Here is a 12,718-nt window from a genome sequence, read left to right as displayed (position 1 = left end):
ATTCAATTCTTATGAATCACCATTCCAGAGTTCTACCAGGAATGCAGTAAAAACCACTAGTTAAATCCCCACCAGGGAAGTTCTCACATCTCAAAAATCTGACACTGCAACTGTCTCCATGGTAGGCACTTGGCAAATAGGTCAACAGGTGTTCCTGCTTTGTTAGAATGACTCATGGACATCAGGTAAATCAGGGAGCTTAGCTGGCTGCTGTATTTGTAAAACAAAGTCTTTGGGTAAGTAAACAAGTACTTTTAGGCCAGGATTCAGCACAAGTTGAAGTGGTACCTTGAGAACTAAAACACATCAAGGGGCATTTAAAAATAAATAATTTAAAAAGGCAAAACTTGGAGAAAAGAAAGTAAAAAAATATATATATATATATGAAAAAAGCATTGCTAGAAGGAAGGTTGTTCAGAAACAGTCTGATAGCAGTTTTTCTTTTCATTGTACCAAACTATAATAACCCGTTTAGGCCTAATTAGTTAGGAATTATCATACAGCTGGGGTCAGTCACTCATCAGATCACTGGGGAAACCATTAAAAAGCATGCATTTGGAAGGAATTCAAAAGCAGTGCTATGGAAACCACAGTGGAAATTATCTAGACAAATCCTACCAAGCATGGGGTGAAATCACGAGCTTCAAAAATCATAAACCAAATGTTACCATTGATTTGAATAGTTTTAATTACTCACTTTTCCAAAGCTTCTGTCTCTGAAGATACGGAATACTGACAACAGTGAAGAAAAAAAGCAAAAAACAGCAATGATTGAGAAATACAGTTGTGCCCAAACTCTATCTGCTTAAAATCTGACAGACGTAAGACATAGGTGACGTAAAACATCATCACCATCACAGTCAGCAAGAAGTATATGCACAAGTTTCCACCGGTGTATGCAAAGCAGATTTAACAAGTAGCTGCTAAAAACTCACTAGAGTTTATACCTCCCTGCCATTTACTGACTGTAGAACTAATGTTTAACTAAGGCAGGCTACTTAACGTCTGTGTTCCAATTTCCTCTTCTGTGAAATAATAATAGGGTTGTTATGAGAAAAGAGTTAATATGTAAAGTGATAGAATAGTGGCTGGTGTATCATAGGTAGTATGTATTAGTTATAATTGCCATTACCTTTAAGAAATAGGATTTTGAAATGCCTGTGGCTCCTGTGGCCATTAAGGCCAAGGTATCAAGCTGCCATTTAGGTGAATGCATAAGTTTAAGATAGTATTAATAGTCTATCTTCTATTTCAAGAACCCACAAGGTTTGGTTGTTTTTGAAGGTCAAATTCTGCCTTAAATCACAAAAAGATTCAAAGAAATTTAAAAGGTTGAATTTTTAACTTCTAAAAATTGATTGAATCAACAATGTGTATCCACAATGTTGTGTTAATCTCTACTATACAGCAAAGTGAGTGTTAGATATAGAGACATACTATTTTCATTAGGGTTTATCACAGGATATTGAATACAATTGCCTATACTATACAGTAGGACCTTGTTGCTTATCCATTCTCTATGTAATATATAGTTTGCATCTACTAATCCCATAATCCCAATCCATCCCCCTGCCCCCCCCCTCCACTCCCCACCTCCTTGGCAACCACAAGACTCTGTCTGTGAGTTGTTTCTATTTTGTAGATCTGTTATTTTGTGTCATATTTTAGAGTTCACATATAAGTGACATCGTATGGTATTTTTTTTTCTTTTATGACATTTCACTTAGTATGATAATATCTAGGTCCATCTATATTGCTGCAAATGCATTATTTGATTCTTTTTAATGTCTGAGTAATATTCCATTGTGTATATGCACCACATCTTTATCCATTCATCTGTTGATGGGTTTTTAGGTTGCTTCCATGTCTTGCAGAGGAGGCAATGGCACCCCACTCCAGTATTCTTGCCTGGAAAATCCCATGGATGGAGGAGCCTGGAAGGCTGCAGTCCGTGGGGTCGCTTGGAGTCGGACACGACTGAGCGACTTCACTTTCACTTTTCACTTGCATGCATTGGAGAAGGAAATGGCAACCCACTCCAGTGTTCTTGCCTGGAGAATCCCAGGGATGGGGAAGCCTGGTGGGCTGCCGTCTCTGGGGTTGCACAGAGTCGGACACAACTGAAGCGACTTAGCAGCAGCAGCATGTCTTGGCTGTTGTAAATATTACTCCATTGAACATTGGGATACATGTATCTTTTCAAATTATAGTTTTTTGCAGATATATGCCCATGAGTAGAATTGCAGGTCATATGGCAGCTCTAGTTTTGGGTTTTGTTTTGTTTTGTTTTGTTTTTTGCAGAAACTCCATGCTGTTTTCCATAGTGGCTATATCAATTTATTGACTATACCAATTTATTAATACATTTCCACTAACAGTGTAGGAGGGTTCCAGAATGTTGCACTTTTAACATGTCCCAAATTTAAAGACAGTGTATTCCCTCTACAACTAGTTCCTAATCCTGAATGTATGGTAAAAGAGAAATTTCTATTCTTCCTTCTTTTCTCCTGTCCCCTAATATGGTCTGTCTGTCCTCTCTTCTTGACTGCCACTGTCATTGTTGTTCAGTCACCCAGTCATGTCTGATTCTTTGTGACCCTGTGATGTGCAGCATGCCAGGATTCCCTGTCCTTCACTATCTCCCGGAGTTTGCTCGAACTCATGTCCATTGAGTCAGTGATACCATTTAACCATCTCATCCCCTTGTTGTTCCCTTCTCCTCCTGCCCTCAGTCTTTCCTAGCATCAGTATCTTTTCCAATGAGATGTCTCTTTACATCAGGTGACCAAAGTATTGGAGCTTCAGCTTCAGCATCAGTTCTTCTAATGAATATTCAGGCTTAATTTCCTTTAGGATTGATTGGTCTCCTTGCTGTCCAGTGGACTCTCAAGTCTTCACCAACACCACAGTTCAAAAGCATTAATTCTTCGGTGCTCAACCTTCTTTATGGTCCAACTCTCACATCCATACATGACTACTGGAAAAACCATAGCTTTGACTATAGGGACCTTTGTCAGCAAAGTAATGTCTCTGCTTTTTAATACTCTAAGTTTATCATAGTTTTTCTTCCAAAGAGCAAGTGTCTTAATTTCAAGGCTGCAGTCACTGTCCACAGGAATTTTGGAGCTCAAGAAAATAAGGTCTGTCACTGTTTCCATTGTTTCCCCATTCATTTCTCATTACTCTAACTCAATTTCTCATCAACTTTTGCAATTATAATGGCTTTCTTGCCATTCTCAGGCCTCTAATTTCTCTGTTGTCTATATACTTTTACAGATGAAGTATATAGATATACTTTTCAGCACTACTTTAATCTCACTACTGTTGAAGTTCAATTGCTGAGTCATCTGTGACCCCTTGGACTGCAGCATGCCCAGCTCCTCTATCTTTCACTATCTCTCGGAGTTTGCTCAAATTCACATCCACTCAGTTGGTGATGCTACTCACTACTTCCCAGCCCAGACTTCCTGTAGTTCCCTTTACAATTCCCTGCAGGCTGTAGGACTGCATGGTGGGAACAGAGGTTCTGCTTAGCAACATTTGTTTCCTTTCTGTGAGCTCCAGTAGTTAATTACAGGGGAAAAAAAAAATCTCATTAAACACCCAATATCAAATTATCAAAATCATCTCTTATCTATTGTGCAGTTAAGTCCCCTACATACAAACCTTCAAGTTGTGAATTTTCAAAGATGCAAACGTGTTCCATCAGTGTCAGGTGTGAGTGGAATTGCAGCTTGCCCTCCATCTTCAATTGCTGACGATCCTTCAGCTCTACCGCCTCCCACATCCCTTCCCTTCTTCAGTCAGTATCTCTTCTTGCCTGTTCACTCGATCCCAGGCCCTGTATGCCAACTGTTGTACTGTACTACCTGTTTCTCAAGGTACCATACTGAAGATTCAAAATGCTTTTTTGTGTGTTTGTTTTTTAATGTATTACTTATGTGAAAAGTATTATAAACCAACCTATTACAGTACAGTACTATATAGCAGAAAGTGAAGAGGAACTAAAAAGCCTCTTGATGAAAGTGAAAGAGGAGAGTGAAAAAGCTGACTTAAAGCTCAACATTCAGAAAACAAAGATCATGGCATCTGGTCCCATCACTTCATGGGAAATAGATGGGGAAACAGTGTCAGACTTTATTTCTTTGGGCTCCAAAATCACTGCAGATGGTGACTGCAGCCATGAAATTAAAAGACACTTACTCCTTGGAAGAAAAGTTATGACCAACCTAGACAGCATATTAAAAAGCAGAGACATTACTTTGCCAACAAAGGTCCATCTAGTCAAGGCTATGGTTTTTCCTGTGGTCATGTATGGATGTGAGAGTTGGACTGTGAAGAAAGCTGAGCACCGAAGAATTGATGCTTTTGAACTGTGGTGTTGGAGAAGACTCTTGAGAGTCCCTTGGACTGCAAGGAGATCCAACCAGTCCATTCTGAAGGAGATCAGTCCTGGGTGTTCTTTGGAATGAATGATGCTAAAGCCGAGACTCCAGTACTTTGGCCACCTCATGCAAAGAGTTGACTCATTGGAAAAGACTCTTGATGCTGGGAGGAATTGGGGGCAGGAGGAGAAGGGGACGACAGAGGATAGGATGGCTGGATGGCATCACCGACTCGATGGACGTGAGTTTGAGTGAACTCTGGGAGATGGTGATGGACAGGGAGGCCTGGCGTGCTGTGATTCATGGGGTTGCAAAGAGTCAGACATGACTAAGCGACTGAACTGACTGACTGTATAGCTGACTGTGTTAGTTTAGTACTTAGGCTAACTTTGTTGGACTTATAAACAAATTGAACATACAAACAAAGGAATGTGCTCTTGGCATGGCACTTATTTGTATGAAAGTGACTTACTGTATATTCTTTAAGATATTATAAGACCTTTTGAGGAAACTAGCATGCATTGAAAACCAGACACTCAACATATAGCCCTCACCACATTATTCTCCCCATTGTGCAGAGTATGTATTGGGGAATACCTAAAAAAATAAAATAAAAACCTGACTCACTGAATCAAGTTCAAAACTTCATGAAGATCTATGTTTACATTTTAATCATTCTTCAGTTCAATTCAGTTCAGTCGCTCAGTCGTGTCCGACTCTTTTCAACCCCATGAATCGCAGCATGCCAGGCCTTCCTGTCCATCACCAACTCCCAGAGTTCACTCAGACCCACGTCCATCAAGTCAGTGATGCCATCCAGCCATCTCATCCTCTGTCGTCCTCTTCTCCTCCTGCCCCCAATCCCTCTCAGCATCAGAGTCTTTTCCAATGAGTCAACTCTTCACATGAGGTGGCCAAAGTACTGGAGTTTCAGCTTTAGCACCATTCTTTCCAAAGAAATCCTAGGGCTGACTTCCTTCAGAATGGACTGGTTGGATCTCCTTGCAGTCCAAGGGACTCTCAAGAGTCTTCTCCAACACCACAGTTCAAAAGCATCAATTCTTTGGCGCTCAGCCTTCTTCACAGTCCAACTCTCACATCCATATATGACCACTGGAAAAACCATAGCCTTGACTAGACAGACCTCTGTTGGCAATGTCTCTGCTTTTCAATATGCTATCTAGGTTGGTCATAATTTCCTTCCAAGGAGTAAGCGTCTTTTAATTTCATGGTTGAAATCACCACCTGCAGTGATTTTGGAGCCCCAAAAAATAAAGTCTGACACTGTTTCCACTGTTTCCCCATCTATTTCCCATGAAGTGATGGGACCGGATGCCATGATCTTCATTTTCTGAATGTTGAGCTTTAAGCCAACTTTTTCACTCTCCTCTTTCACTTTCATCAAGAGGCTTTTGAGTTCCTCTTCACTTTCTGCCATAAGGGTGGTGTCATCTGCATATCTGAGGTGATTGATATTTCTCCCGGCAATCTTGATTTCTGCTTGTGCTTCTTTCAGCCCAGCGTTTCTCATGATGTACTCTGCATATAAGTTAAATAAGCAGGGTGACAATATACAGCCTTGACGAACTCCTTTTCCTATTTGGAACCAGTCTGTTGTTCCATGTCCAGTTCTAACTGGTGCTTCCTGACCTGCATACAGATTTCTCAAGAGGCAGGTCAGGTGGTCTGGTATTCCGATCTCTTTCAGAATTTTCCACAGTTTATTGTGATCCACACAGTCAGAGGCTTTGGCATAGTCAATAAAGCAGAAATAGATGTTTTTCTGGAAGTCTCTTGCTTTTTTGATGATCCAGCAGATGTTGGCAGTTTGGTCTCTGGTTCCTCTGCCTTTTCTAAAACCAGCTTGAACATCTGAAAGTTCACAGTTCACGTATTGCTGAAGCCTGGCTTGGAGAATTTTGAGCATTACTTTACTAGCATGTGAGATGAGTGCAATTGTGTGGTAGTTTGAGCATTCTTTGGCATTGCCTTTCTTTGGGATTGGAATGAAAACGGACCTTTTCCAGTCCTGTGGCCACGGCTGAGTTTTCCAAACTTTGCTGGCCTATTGAGTGCAACACTTTCACAGCATCCTTTCAGGATTTGAAATATCTCAACTGGAATTCCATCACCTCCACTAGCTTTGTTCGTAGTGATGCTTCCTAAGGCCCACTTGACTTCACATTCCAGGATGTCTGGGTCTAGGTGAGTGATCACACCATCGTGATTATCTTGGTCGTGAAGATCTTTTTTGTACAGATCTTTTTTTTAAATCATTCTTAGCACCTACCAAAATTACCTGAAAACCTGTAGTTGCAGCACAAGAACTATTTGGTAAATGAACTAATGTACCTGAAGCTTGCTGAAACCTGGGAAATAACTCTCTTTGGAAAATCTTTTTCTTCCTACAATAATACCTATGGTGCTGAACTCAGCCCTTTGAGCCATTATCACTGATGGATACAGACATAGATATTTTCATAATTATACAAAACAAAATTATCTGAAAGTTTCCTCCCACATGTAGTGTAAAATAAAGCCAACTCGGTAATTATGACATCAGGCCCTTTTGTCACCAACCTTGTCTTTCAAACAGTTTTCCTGTACTCTGCTCAGATGTCAAGCACCTCTCATTATCTGAGACCTTCACCTTCTGTTATAGGAGTGTTAGTTTTTCACAGTGGTTTTGACATGGGATGTTTGTTTGTTTGTTTTTAATTTTATTTTATTTTTAAACTTTAAATAATTGTATTAGTTTTGCCAAATATCAAAATGAATCCACCATAGGTATACATGTGTTCCCCATCCTGAACCCTCCTGTTTTGATTTAAAAAAAATTGCCTTTATTAACAGAAGTATAAACCAGTTAAGTCTTTATGTATTAAGGAGATCAGCTTAATATACCAACAGTCAAATGCATTCTCTTAGTTTTTCTATTGGTGCGGATGGAGTTTTCTATTAGATATTGGGTGTCTCCTGGCAGGTGTTCAGCAGATGAGTACCTGAGTGAAGGGAGGAAACTTTGCTGAGACTGTGGCTGACACTGGGAGGTAAGGGTTGGAGAGAGACAGACAGACAGACACGGAAATGAGGAGGAAGAGGAGAAGGAAAGAGGAAAGTAGGTAGAGTGAGGAAGAAAAAATTGGAAGTTCTAGATCATGAGACAGAGAAGGCAATGGCACCCCACTCCAGTACTCTTGCCTGGAAATCCCATGGACAGAGGAGCCTGGTAGGGTGCAGTCCATGGGGTCGCTAAGAGTCAGACACGACTGAGCGACTTCCCTTTCACTTTCATGCATTGGAGAAGGAAATGGCAACCCACTCCAGAGTTCTTGCCTGAAGAATCCCAGGGACAGGGGAGCCTGGTAGGCTGCTGTCTATGGGGTCACACAGAGTCGGACATGACTGAAGCGACTTAGCAGCAGCAGCAGCAGCAGATCATGAGAAACATACCTTACATATATTTGTGATATTTCTTCTGGGCCCTCTGCAATGATTTTCAATTAGACTCTGGACATGTAAGCAATGGTAGTTTTCACTATTACCAAAAATGTATAAAAAATAAACTTAAATAAAGATGTTATTTTTAAACTATAACATGTTCAGAAAAAAAATTTACATATCAAAGTTTCCTCTAACAACAAAATCACTTAGATGGGCCATGTATCTTGGCAGTCTTAAAGTCAAGAGATAGGTTTTCTTTTTAGGATGAAGGGTTTAGTACTTGGATTTTGCAGACTCCAATCCTAAACCAGAAATATAGTGTTTTTTTTGTAGTTTTCACAGACTCTGCATGTTATCATGAACAAAAATGCTCATAGGTTTAAGTCATTTCTTATGGCTTCACTAGTTTTAGATAAAACATTAATATCAGTAGAATGTAACAAAGACACTAAAATAAAGAGGGTGCTCTCACCCAAATAATCCTCATAATATTCAGGAACAGCATTCCAGATGAGAGTTTTGGCAAGAGCTCACCACTTTATCTAACCATTTCCCCCTCAATAAAATTACAGGAACAACTTGGTTTTATCAATTTCCCTAACCAAAAGTTTCAAATTTTTTGAAAACTAAAATACTTCAACAAGTTGAAGGTGAAAGTGTCAATACAGTTTTAAAAACTCGTAGATATTTAGCACAGAAGATGGCTCCAGACTTTTTTTTGTGGTGGTGTTTCTGTGACAGTTCGCATTGAGATATGACACTATTTATTTAAAATATGCAAGTCAATGATTTTACTGTAGTCACAGAGTTGTGCAGTCACCCCAATTAATTTTTCTTTTTATTTATTTGCCCTGCCACACAGCATGTGGGATCTTAGTTCCCAGACTAGAGATTGAACCACACCCCTGCATGGAAATTGTGGAGTCTTAACCACTGGACTGCCAGATAAGTCCCTCCCACCAATCAACTTTAAAGCATTTTCATCATCCCCTGCCTCTGCCCAACATGTATGCTGCTGCTGCTAAGTCGCTTCAGTCGTGCCCGACTCTGTGCAACCCCATAAACGGCAGCCCACCAGGCTCCCCCATCCCAATTACTCCGTTTCTCCCCAGCCCTTGACCACCACTAATCTCCTTTATCTCTGTAGATCTGCCTATTCATAGAAATGAAATTACACATGTATAGCCTATTGCAACTGGTTTTCTTCACTTATTGTAAGGTTTATACATATTATTGGTATGTATCAGTACTTCATTCTTTTTATGGTTGAATAGTATTTTTTTGTGCAGATATATCTCATATTATTTATCCATCCATCCATTTGGGTTGTTTATACTTTTTGGCTATTATGAATGATGCTGCCGTGAACATTAGTATACAAGTTTTTATTGGGTATATATCTAGGCATGGGATTGCTGGGTCATATGATAACTCTATGTTTAACCTTTTGAGGAGCTGTTAGACTATTTTCCAAAGCAGCTTACATATTGTTCATAGTTCTTGATTTCTCTTATTTTTCTTTCTCACATTTGATTCTACTGGGTTTCTGAAGCACCAGTAATGAACCTCCCAGCAGAATGTATTACATCAACATTATAAAAGAATATGCTTCATGCTTTTATTACCTTGTACCTATAGTAAGATACCCTCACCCTTCTCTTTTGTTCCTCTGGTAAATTGGTATATTTGTAGACAGAAAAAATACTGAATACCTATTTGTTCTTTAGTAAAAGATCTGAGAATAGTTTCCTTGAAAGTTCTTTGTTTTGTGATTTCAGTGACTGAATTAATGTTGCATGCTGAACTACATTTTTCTTAAAAAAAAAAAAAAAAAAGGCAATGTTTGTTTTAATGTTTTAAGAATATACTCAGTCTTCTTAATATTCACCTGGTACCATTATTCCAGGAGTAAGAAATCTATTTTGGCAAACACTGAAAGTAAATCTCAAACGCTTTTAAAAAATCTGTTGTAGGAGTAGAAAAAAATCTAAATGGCTTAAAAATATAATATGTTACAGATTTTTTTCTCCTTTGTAGCATGGGCGTAGGGAAAATGTCAAAGTCAGAAAATACAGTTTCAAGATTGAAAGATCCCATAAATCTTTAATCCCCTCTCCCTGGCACCAAAGACATTACTTTCTAAGTCTATTTTTATAAATATACATTTTTGAGGAGAATAGCAAAACTTTGGAGTGGAAAATTTTCTCGTTTTAAAAAGCGTTTGTAATTTATTAAATCCCTGTTTACTGTTGCTATTGGTAAAAATGTAACAAATATCATCCATAAACTTAGAGGTAACAACCTAAAATAAAGTCCAAATCTCAATGTAAAAAGTATAGCTGTATGTTAAAATAATTTTTCACCATGGAATCAGGCCTCTTTTGACCAGCTGCTGCTGCTGCTAAGTCACGTCAGTCATGTCCAACTCTGTGCGACCCCAGATGGCAGCCCACCAGGCTCCCCTGTCCCTGGCATTCCTCAGGCAAGAACACTGGAGTGGGTTGCCATTTCCTTCTCCAATGCATGAAACTGAAAAGTGAAAGTGAAGTTGCTCAGTTGTGTCCTACTCTTATCGACCCCATGGACGGCAGCCTACCAGGCTCCTCCATCCATGGGATTTTCCAGGCAAGAGTACTGGAGTGGGTCACCAGTGCCTTCTCCGTTTGACCAGCTGGCTTAGGCAAACAGAGAACTTAATGATTCATATTACACAAAAGTCCAAGAATAGATCTAGCTTTAAGCACTGCTAGGTATCTTCTAGCACTGACTAGATGATACAATCAAGGCCCGTTTTCTAACAGCCTCTAAGCTCCATCCTGCTGATGGGTCCATATTTTGAGAGGTTCTCACCTTACTACAGTAAGTTACTCTAGTTTGGTTTTGTTTCTGTCCCTTCATTCTCACATCCAATGATAAATCCTTGTCCTAGAAAGTGAAGTCACTCAGTCATGTCTGACTCTTTGCAACCTCATGGACTGTAGCCTGCCAGGCTCCTCCATCCATGGGATTTTCCAGGCAAGAGTACTGGAGTGGGTTGCCATTTCCTTCTCCAGGGGAATCTTCCAGATCCAGGGATGGAACCCAGGTCTCCTGCTTTGCAGGAAGACTCTTTACCATCTGAGATACCAGGGAGTCCCTTGTCCTAAAAATCACAGCAAATGCTCACTGTGAATCATTGTTTCTAAGTAGGTCAAGTGCCCATCTATGAGCCAATCACTATGACCAGGGGGATACAAAGTACTGACTGACTTAACCTTAAGTGATGGTGCCAAAGGTAGAGCTAGTAACGCAGATATATGGTCTTAGAAAGAAATTATGGTATTGATACCAAATTAAAGGGGAATGAATGCTGATCTGCAAATAAAGGAAGTGTATATTACAATGCTATTTCAATATAAGTTATTAATAAAAGCAGAAATATGATTAAAATATATAATTAAACCAATAGAAGATTTTTATAAAACTCAATACCTAATCCCAGCAAAAGAGACACTGATGTATAGATCAGTCTTTTGGACTCTGTGGGAGAGAGAGACGGAGGGGAGATTTGGGAGAATGGCATTGAAACATGTATAATATCATGTATGAAACGAGTCGCCAGTCCAGGTTCGATGCATGATACTGGATGCTTGGGGTTGGTGCACTGGGATGACACAGAGGGAGGGTATGGGGAGGGAGGAGGGAGGAGGGTTCAGGATGGGGAACACAGTTATACCTGTGGCGGATTCATTTCAATATTTGGCAAAACTAATACAATATTGTAAAGTTTAAAAATAAAAAAAAAGGGAAACAAACTGAAAAAAAATTTTAGATGCATTATTAAGGAATCATTGACATAAACTGCATGTTTAAACTACACTGTTTAATAAAGTTTGACTTACGAATTCACTCATGAAACTATCCCATAATTAAGCTAAGGAACATTATCTATTACCCATAATGTTTCCTTATACCTCTTTATAATTTTTCTTTGACCCCTCCTACTCAGCAACCACTGATTTGTTTCCTATATAAATTTATTAGGTTCTAATATAAATTTATTGTTACTTTCTAGAATTTTATATGAATCTAATGATACAGTACATTTTAGGCCTTTTTTCACTCCACACAATTATTTTGTGATTCATCCTTGTTGACAGTATTAATAGTTCGCTCTTTATTGTCAAGTAACGGTTTATTGCATGGGCTTCCCAGGCGGTGCTTTACCACCTCTCCCCAGTGGTAAAGAACCCGCCTGCCAATGCAGGAGACATAAGAGATGTGGGTTTGATCCCAGGTCGTGAGGATCCCCTGGAGGAGGAAATGGCAACCCACTCTGGTTATCTTTGCCTGAAGAATTCCATGGAGAGAGGAACCTGGCAGGCTACAGTCCATGGGATCATAAAGAGTTGGATACGACAGAAGTGACTTAGCAAGCAATATTTATTGTATAGCTATATCACAATGTATGTATCCTTTCACCAGACATTTGGCTTGCTCTCAACTTTGGCTGTTACAAGTAATGGTGCTATGTACAAGTCTGTACATGGACATAGACTTCATCTTTCTTGGATAAGAGAATGGGTAAGTAAAGACTGAGTCATATGATAGATATATATTGAACATTTTAGAAAATGCTATTTGGTATTTTCTAACATGATTCTACCATTTTACACCCCCACCAGCAGTGTAGGAGATTTCAGATGCTTCACATCCTGTCAAAACTTGGTATGATCAGCCTTAAATCTGAGGCATTTCAATAGTGTTATCTCACTGTGCTTTCATTTTGCAGTTTCCTAATGACTAATAATGATGCGTATATTTTCATGAGGTTACTTACAATTCAAAAATCTTCTTTGATGTCAGGTTCAGTAATTTGGTCCACGTTTTAAAACTTTTATTATTTTATT

The sequence above is a fragment of the Bos indicus genome, chromosome 14 (genome assembly GCF_029378745.1).
Source record: "Bos indicus isolate NIAB-ARS_2022 breed Sahiwal x Tharparkar chromosome 14, NIAB-ARS_B.indTharparkar_mat_pri_1.0, whole genome shotgun sequence".
Taxonomy (NCBI): Eukaryota; Metazoa; Chordata; class Mammalia; order Artiodactyla; family Bovidae; genus Bos; species Bos indicus.
The sequence above is the reverse complement of the archived record's forward strand: the minus strand, read 5'-3'. Positions refer to the sequence as shown.